The sequence below is a fragment of the Benincasa hispida genome, chromosome 11, assembly GCF_009727055.1.
Source record: "Benincasa hispida cultivar B227 chromosome 11, ASM972705v1, whole genome shotgun sequence".
NCBI lineage: Eukaryota > Viridiplantae > Streptophyta > Magnoliopsida > Cucurbitales > Cucurbitaceae > Benincasa > Benincasa hispida.
Window position 1 is genome coordinate 24,573,246 of NC_052359.1, and position 7,839 is coordinate 24,581,084.

The window sequence follows — 7,839 nt, forward strand, 5'->3', positions numbered from 1 at the left end:
GTTATAATTTTATTTTATAATTGTTATAAAATAACCTAGACATTAAAATCTATAACAAAGGTAAAAGTTGCATGCTCACCTAGGATTAAATTGGTGCAATTTCAATCGGCTTTTCTAAAGAGTTAGAATAGGTCGATTACTTGTTAAACAAAGAGTTATTTACTTACCCGGGGAGATCTTGTCTAAGGTTGCGGGTTCTTAAGATGACGGTTTACAAAACACCTCCTACCTGGAGATCAAACTGGCGTCTAAGTCAAATAATCCCAGTTTTAATGAGCATGCGTGAGAGATGTGAGGTAGTAAAATTTGTTTATCACCTAGACATCATAGATTAAAATCCAGTATAAGAGTTATACATGGATCTATCACCTAGACTTAGGATATGTTTAATTTAGCCGAAATATATCTCTAAGTATTTTTTTATATACCCTAAACCGTTATAGAACACTTCAACTAGAGAGAAGTAGCGTACTTTTAGCTCTAGCGTCCCTAAGAGTTCACATCGTGAGATTTATGCAGGGCTTTGGGCCGTGCTTAGGAGCGAACTCCCTTCGGAGAGTGTCTGCATGGATCAATATCAATGTGAATAGGGGAAGTAGTTCATAGTAAGTGGGTGAGGGGTATGTAATAACATATCCCACGGTCTCTTCCATTAGGTCGCACCGTGAGATTCCTATAATGCGCCTGCATGTCTGCCCTGGAGCGACCTTTCCCATTGGAGGGTTGTATTATAGGATTCAGAACACTACGGACTCCAAATCTGGATAGGCTTTCTTAGATCAGTTTTCATATTGACTTTCCACTTTCAGGAGCATGTTGATTCTAGTTTTTGAAATCCAAAAATGGAAGGTTACACTTACAAGAATTAATAAGATGTTAGTATATTCTCGACCAAAGTAACGATAACTAAAGTGCTATAAGAATAAAGAGTTATTTTGGGGTTAGCATTTAGTCAAGATTGTCTTGGTTCAAAAGAGGAATAATCGACTGACCTTCGGTGGAGGTTACTCTAAACTTTTGAAATATCATTGCAAAATATAATAATGAAGGGTACATTATTAGTTTTTGCTAAATTAAATTGGTTTCTTTGTGATTATAGTTTTTTCTAAAAGAATATATTTATCTTTTTCAGCATGAATAGCCCAATAATTCAACTCTTAGCTTCCAAGAAACTTAACGGTGATAATTATTCAACATGGAAATCAAATCTAAACACAATACTTGTAGTTGATGATTTAAGATTTTTCTTAACTGAGGATTGTCCTCAAGCCCCAGCCTTAAAGGCTAACCAAACTATTCAGGAAGCATACGATTGATGGGTCAAAGCCAATGAAAAGGCCTGCGATTACATTCTTACCAGCATGTCTGATGTTTTGACAAAGAAACATGAATCCTTAGCTACGGCTAAAGAGATAATAGATTTATTAAGAGAAATGTTTGGGCAACCATCATGGTCCCTTAGACATGAAGCAATTAAACACATTTACACGAAGCGGATGAAGGAGGGGACCTCTGTTAGAGAACATGTCTTGGGCATGATGATGTACTTCAATATCGCTGAAGTAAATGGCGGACCCATTGATGAGGCTAACCAGGTTAGCTTTATCTTACAATCTCTTCCGAAGAGTTTTATACCTTTCAAGACAAATGTGTCTTTAAATAAGATAGAATTTAACCTCACTACCCTTCTTAACGAGCACCAGCAATTCCAAAACCTTACTTTAGGTAAGGGGAAGGAAGTGGAAGCAAATGTTGCTACCACTAAGAAAAAGATTTTAAGAGGATCGTCCTCTAAAGCCAAAGCTGGACCCTCTAAAGCTCAAATGAAAAAGAAGGGAAAAGGGCAGGCTCCCAAGATAAAGAAGGGAAAGAAAGATATAGATAAAGGAAAATGTTTCCACTGTAACCAAAATGAGCATTGGAAAAGAAATTGTCCGAAGTACCTTGCAGAGAAGAAAGCTGAGAAAACGGCATAAGGTAAATATGATTTACTGGTCGTTGAAACATGTTTAGTGGAATATGATACTTCAACTGGATACTAGATTCAGGAGCCCACTAATCATATTTGTTTCTCGTTTCAGGAAACTAGTTCTTGGAAAAAGCTTGAAGAAGGTGAGATAACCCTCAAAGTTGGAACAGGAGAGGTTGTCTCAGCTGAAGCAGTGGGAGATCTGAAGTTGTTTTTTGAAGATAGATATCTAGTACTTAAAAATGGTATGCACCTCTTATGAAGAGGAATGTGATATCTATCGCTTGTATTATAGAACAATTATATACAATATCTTTTAATATAAATGAAGCATTCATTTTTTGTAAAGGTATTCAAATTTGTTCTGCTACACTTAAAGACAACTTATATAAGTTAAGACAACTAGAGCAAATGTTGTTTTAAATACTGAAATGTTTAAGAACATTAGAAACTCAGAATAAAAAACAAAAGGTTTCTTCCAACGCCTATCTATGGCACCTAAGACTTGGTCACATAAATCTCAATAGGATTGAGAGATTGGTCAAGAATGGACTTTTAAGTCAGTTAGAAGATAACTCTTTACCTCCATGTGAATCCTGTCTTGAAGGAAAGATGACCAAGAGATCTTTTACTGGAAAAGGTGTCAGAGCCGAAGTACCCTTAGAGCTCGTACATTCAGACCTTTGTGGACCAATGAATGTCAAGGCTCGAGGTGGGTATGAATATTTCATCAATTTTATTGATGATTATTCAAGGTATGGTCATGTTTACCTGCTTCATCACAGGTCTGATTCTCTTGAAAAGTTCAAAGAATATAAGGCTGAAGTTGAGAATGAACTAGGTAAAACAATAAGGACACTTCGATCAGATTGAGGTGGAGAGTATATGGACATATAATTCCAAGATTATTCGATAGAAAACGGGATCTAGTCATAACTTTCTGCACCTAGTACGCCTCAGCAGAATGGTGTATCAGAAAGAAGAAATCGAACCTTCTTAGATATGGTTCGCTCTATGATGAGCTATGCTCAATTGCCTGATTCCTTTTAGAGATATGCAGGTTGCCCAACACATGTGTTGGTACAAAATCCCAAGAAATTGGAACATCGTTCAGAATTATGCCTATTTGTAGGTTATCCAAAGGAAACAAGGGGTGGTCTATTTTATCATCCTCAAGAGAATAAGATATTTGTATCGACAAATGCCACATTCTTAGAGGAAGACCACATAAGAAGTCATCAACCTCGCAGTAAACTAGTATTGAATGAAATTTCCAAAGACGCTACAGATAAAGCTAGTTCATCTACTAAAGTAGTAGATAAAACTAGTACATCAGGTCAGTGACATCCTTCTTAAGAGTTGAGAATGCCTCGACGTAGTGGGAGGGTTGTTCATCAGCCTGACCGTTACTTGGGTTTAACAGAAACACAAGTCATCATACCTGATGACGGCACAAAGGATCCATCGACTTATAAACAGGCGATGAAAGATGTGGATCGTGATCAGTGGATTAAAGCCATGGACCTCGAAATGGAGTCTATGTACTTCAATTCTGTCTGGAAATTTGTAGATCAACCAAATGATGTAAAACCAATAGGTTGTAAGTGGATCTACACGAGAAAACGAGACCAAACTAGTAAAGTACAGACTTTTAAGGCTCGACTTGTGGCAAAAGGTTATACTTAGAGAGAGTGAGTGAATTATAAAGAAACTTTCTCTCCCGTTGCCATGCTTAAGTTGATTAGAATACTCTTATCCATTGCCAACTTTTATGACTATGAAATTTGGCAGATGCCACCTTTTATGACTATGAAATTTGGCAGATGGATGTCAAGACAGCCTTTCTAAACGGCTATCTTGAAGAAAGTATCTATATGGCTCAACCAGAGGGGTTTATTGCACAGGGTGAAGAACAAAAGGTTTGTAAGCTTCAAAAATCCATTTATGGGTTGAAACAAGATTTTAGATCTTGGAATATAAGATTTAATACTACGATCAAATCTTATGTCTTTGAACAGAATGTTGACAAGCCTCGTGTTTACAAAAAGATCGTCAAAGCCATGTTTTGGGTTCTATAGACTGACTTACTATGTAAGTCCAGATTGTCCCTATGACCCATGAACGGATTCCTCGTCATCGCCAGGTATGTCTTATCAATTAAAAGTTTTATGATAGTTGTGCGTTAAAATATTTGTTTAGCTTAAATGCAATAGTGATATTCTAATGCTAGGTCAGTGACTCATTAGAAGTTATTATAAGCGGATTATTTAGGTACGATGCTACAAAAGGAGAAAAAAATAAAATTATGAGGTCACTTGGCACTAGTTTATCTCATGAAAATTGTGTTTGGAACAAAAAAATATATACCTCAGTTCAGAGATCTTAAAGGTTGATGAAACTATGTAGAGTTATGACAATTTTTGGAATAAAGGTATTTAAATATTTAAGCCAAGGAATAAAATTGTCTAGATAAGAATTCATTAAGGACTAGTGTTATGTTTTTTTGTTGAGTAGTGCAATTGGTGTTAGTATAAATAAATTCCTTCACAGGCCACGTACTCAAGTATAAGGTTAAAAGTTGTTTTATGGATAAGAAGGAGAAAAAGAAGAGACTACGGATTTATTAAAGGTTCTGAGATATTAAAACCAAACATTTTTAGAGGAATTTTGGAAATGATTAATAAGTCATAATCACTTTGGTCATACTACGACTTGATGGACTAGGTAAAGTATGTGTAGTGATATGAAGGATTCTTTTGGAATATCAGCTAAGTTGATGTCATTAAAGGAAGCCAAAATAGTTGGACATGAGTTTAGAATTAAAGGGGATAAAGCAACGTGTTATTTGTTTGGGTTGAAGGATTATTTTAGAGTGCCTAGATTAATTAAATCCATAGCCTTATTGTGATGAGGAGATCAAAGTTGGACAAATTTGAACAAATGAAAGTCTTTTGGAGTTTAAAAGCATGAAAATTGGCAAAGGAGGATTCTATAAGATGAAAATTCTTAGTGATAGAGATAAGACTTATGGAGGAGTTAAATAAAATATACTTTATTAAAGAGATTATGTCCCCTTGGAAAATGGAAAAAAAAAAGTATTCAAGAAAGTTACTCTTTTGAAAGAGAAAGGAATTTGATGTGTTCAAAACTCCTAGTTAAGTATGTTTTGGAGGCATGATATGAGGGGTTACAAGGAATTTTTTTTGGTGTAAAAGAAAAATATCTCATTATCATATGGAACTTTAGGAGAATATGAGTTGGATGGTGGATGGAAAGATAGCTTATATAGGTGATTGATCTGGAACTTTGCTTTAACATAAGAATTTGTTACCGAAATAAAAGGTTGAGAAAGGATAAGCTAAAATGGAGTTACTAGTAACAGTAGATGTTTAAGAACTATTGACATGGTATGTTGAGGCTTCATTAGTTAAAAGGTAAACCATTAATGGCATTAGTAAGATTTAAGGGATTTTGACATAGTGTGCAAGTTCAAAACATGAACTAGAAAGACCATCAATTTGATTGAAAAAGGAAATTAATCCAACTTGAGGTAGACAAAAGTGGTATATGCACAAAAGTAAGTAAGTTGGATCTTCCAATATCACCATTGGCGTAAGGGATAGATTGGTAATAAAGTTGAGTTGATAACAAGAAGTTGCTGTAGGTGGGTTTAGAGTAGTGCAGGATAGTATGTTTTCCCTTGCATGGGGAATGAGTTAACTAGCTCTAGGCAGTATGAGTAATTCAAGCTATGACTTATGAATCAAGAAGCTTTTATCGTAAAAACTAACTTCATAGATCAATTACGATTATTATGAGGTTATGGAAATGTGTTATCAATTGACTGATGCTTTAGCATCTAGGGACTTCAAAACCTCATTTTCAGAGGGAATTTTAGACTCATCCACAACAGGGTCTAAGTAATTATATGTGGTTGTTTTAAGGTTAAAGAATAATATGAGGATTGGCTCAATAAAGTTTTATAGCCCATGATAGTATAGAGTCTCATGATGAGTTTCTCATGAATATGAGACTTAATTAGATAGAGTTATTCTCAGACATGTAGACCCTAAGAAAGACATCACAGTCGGCGCTTTTAGAGTAGAAGAAGTTTTCAGTTGATCAGATTTGTTCTAGTACGTATCTTCAGATGACGCATTATATAGCATGACAAATCTCTCCACTACACATATGAAGTTTTCCCTACAACAGAATGGTAAGCTCAGATATATGTTTTTAGTGGATAAGATTTTCTTAAGCTCATGACAGTTTTCATAGTTCTTAGCTTGAACGTGTTGAAGTATTGTCGGTTTTCAGCATCTTAAGTTTCATAGTTATATATGGAAGGGGTCGTCACACCTCTTTTGATACTAGTTTCAGCTATGTCAAATAGTGACCCTCGTTTTACATCTAGTTTTTGGAAGAGTCTCTAGTTAGCATTGGATACTTGATTGGATTTTAGTACAACTTTTCACCCACAGACTGATGGTCAGAAAGAACGTTTGAACCAGACATTGGAGGATATGTTGTGAACTTGTGTGGTAGAGTTTTCAGAGAGTTGAGACTCTCACTTGCATTTGATGGACTTAGCATAATAATAGTTATCCAGCTACCAGCATGTTGTCGTTTGAAGCTCTCTATGGGAAGAGCTGCAGGTCTCCTGTGTGTTAGGATGAGGTAGAAGAGAGGAAATTTCTAGGACTTGAGCTAGTGCAAGCCATGAATGGGGCAATACAGAAGATCAACGCTCGACGTGAGACGTAAGGACCTAGAATTTGAGACTGGTGATAAAGTGTTCTTAAAGGTGACACCTATGAAAGGCATTTTTAGGTTTGGAAGGAAAGAAAAGCTAAGCCTGAGGTTCATTGAACCTTTCAAGGTCTTAGAGCGAATTGGTCTGGTAACTTAACGATTAACATTGCCTCCATCACTTTCTTCAGTTCATAATGTCTTCCATGTTTCGATGCTGAGAAAGTATGTAACAGATCCGTCCCATGTAGTTGACTTTGAGCCATTGTGGTTGAATGGCAACTTGAGTTATGAAGAGAGGCCTGTGCAGATTCTCGCCAGAGAGGTGAAGATGTTACGCAATAGGGAAATAGCAGTTGTAAAGATTTTATGGCAGAATCACCAGTTCGAGGAGGCCACTTGGGAATGAGAGGATGAGATGAAAACCCAGTACCTAGAACTTTTTCAGGAATGAACTTTCGAGGATGAAAGTTCTTTAAGGAGAGAAGAATGTAACACCCCGAATTTTTATTATTTATGTAATTTCATTAATTTTTATTCATTAAGGGTATTTTTGGAATTTTTGGGCTTAAGTGTAATTGCGGGAATTTAATTTTTGACATTGAAATTATTCAATTTGGAAATTAATGGCAGGAATTAATTTCATTTGGAAGGGGGTTATGTTACACAAATTTAATTTAAAATTAATGTCAAGAATTAATTTCATTTTGGAAGGGGGTTATGTCACACACATTTAATTTGAAATGAATGTCAAGAATTAATTTCATTGTGGAAGGGGGTGAGTTAAATTTTTTGTTAATTGAAAATTTTATGGGAGAAAAGGATTAAAAGTTGGAAGTCGGGTCTGATTGAAGGAAGAATTTAGAGATTGGAATATTGAGCGTGGTTGTTGCTCAGGCTTCGTTGGGGAATTGAATTCAAAGATTGATTATATTGAAGACTGCTGCTTGGATCGATATCTGAATCTAGTGTCGAGGTAAGTAATCTTACTACTGGAACTGCCCCACGGGCCAGACACTAGATATATGCTGATAGATGAATATTATGATAGAACGATAGCATGATAGACAGATAGTATAGTATGACCAATGTATGTTCTTGTATAATGATCTGAAAGATTT

The 7,839-nt window shown here is 35.7% G+C and overlaps 1 pseudogene; it reads left to right on the forward strand.

Moving 5' to 3' along the window:
• Window positions 1-1,133: 1,133 nt before the first annotated feature.
• Window positions 1,134-7,127, forward strand: LOC120090625 (annotated as a pseudogene).
• Window positions 7,128-7,839: the final 712 nt, after the last annotated feature.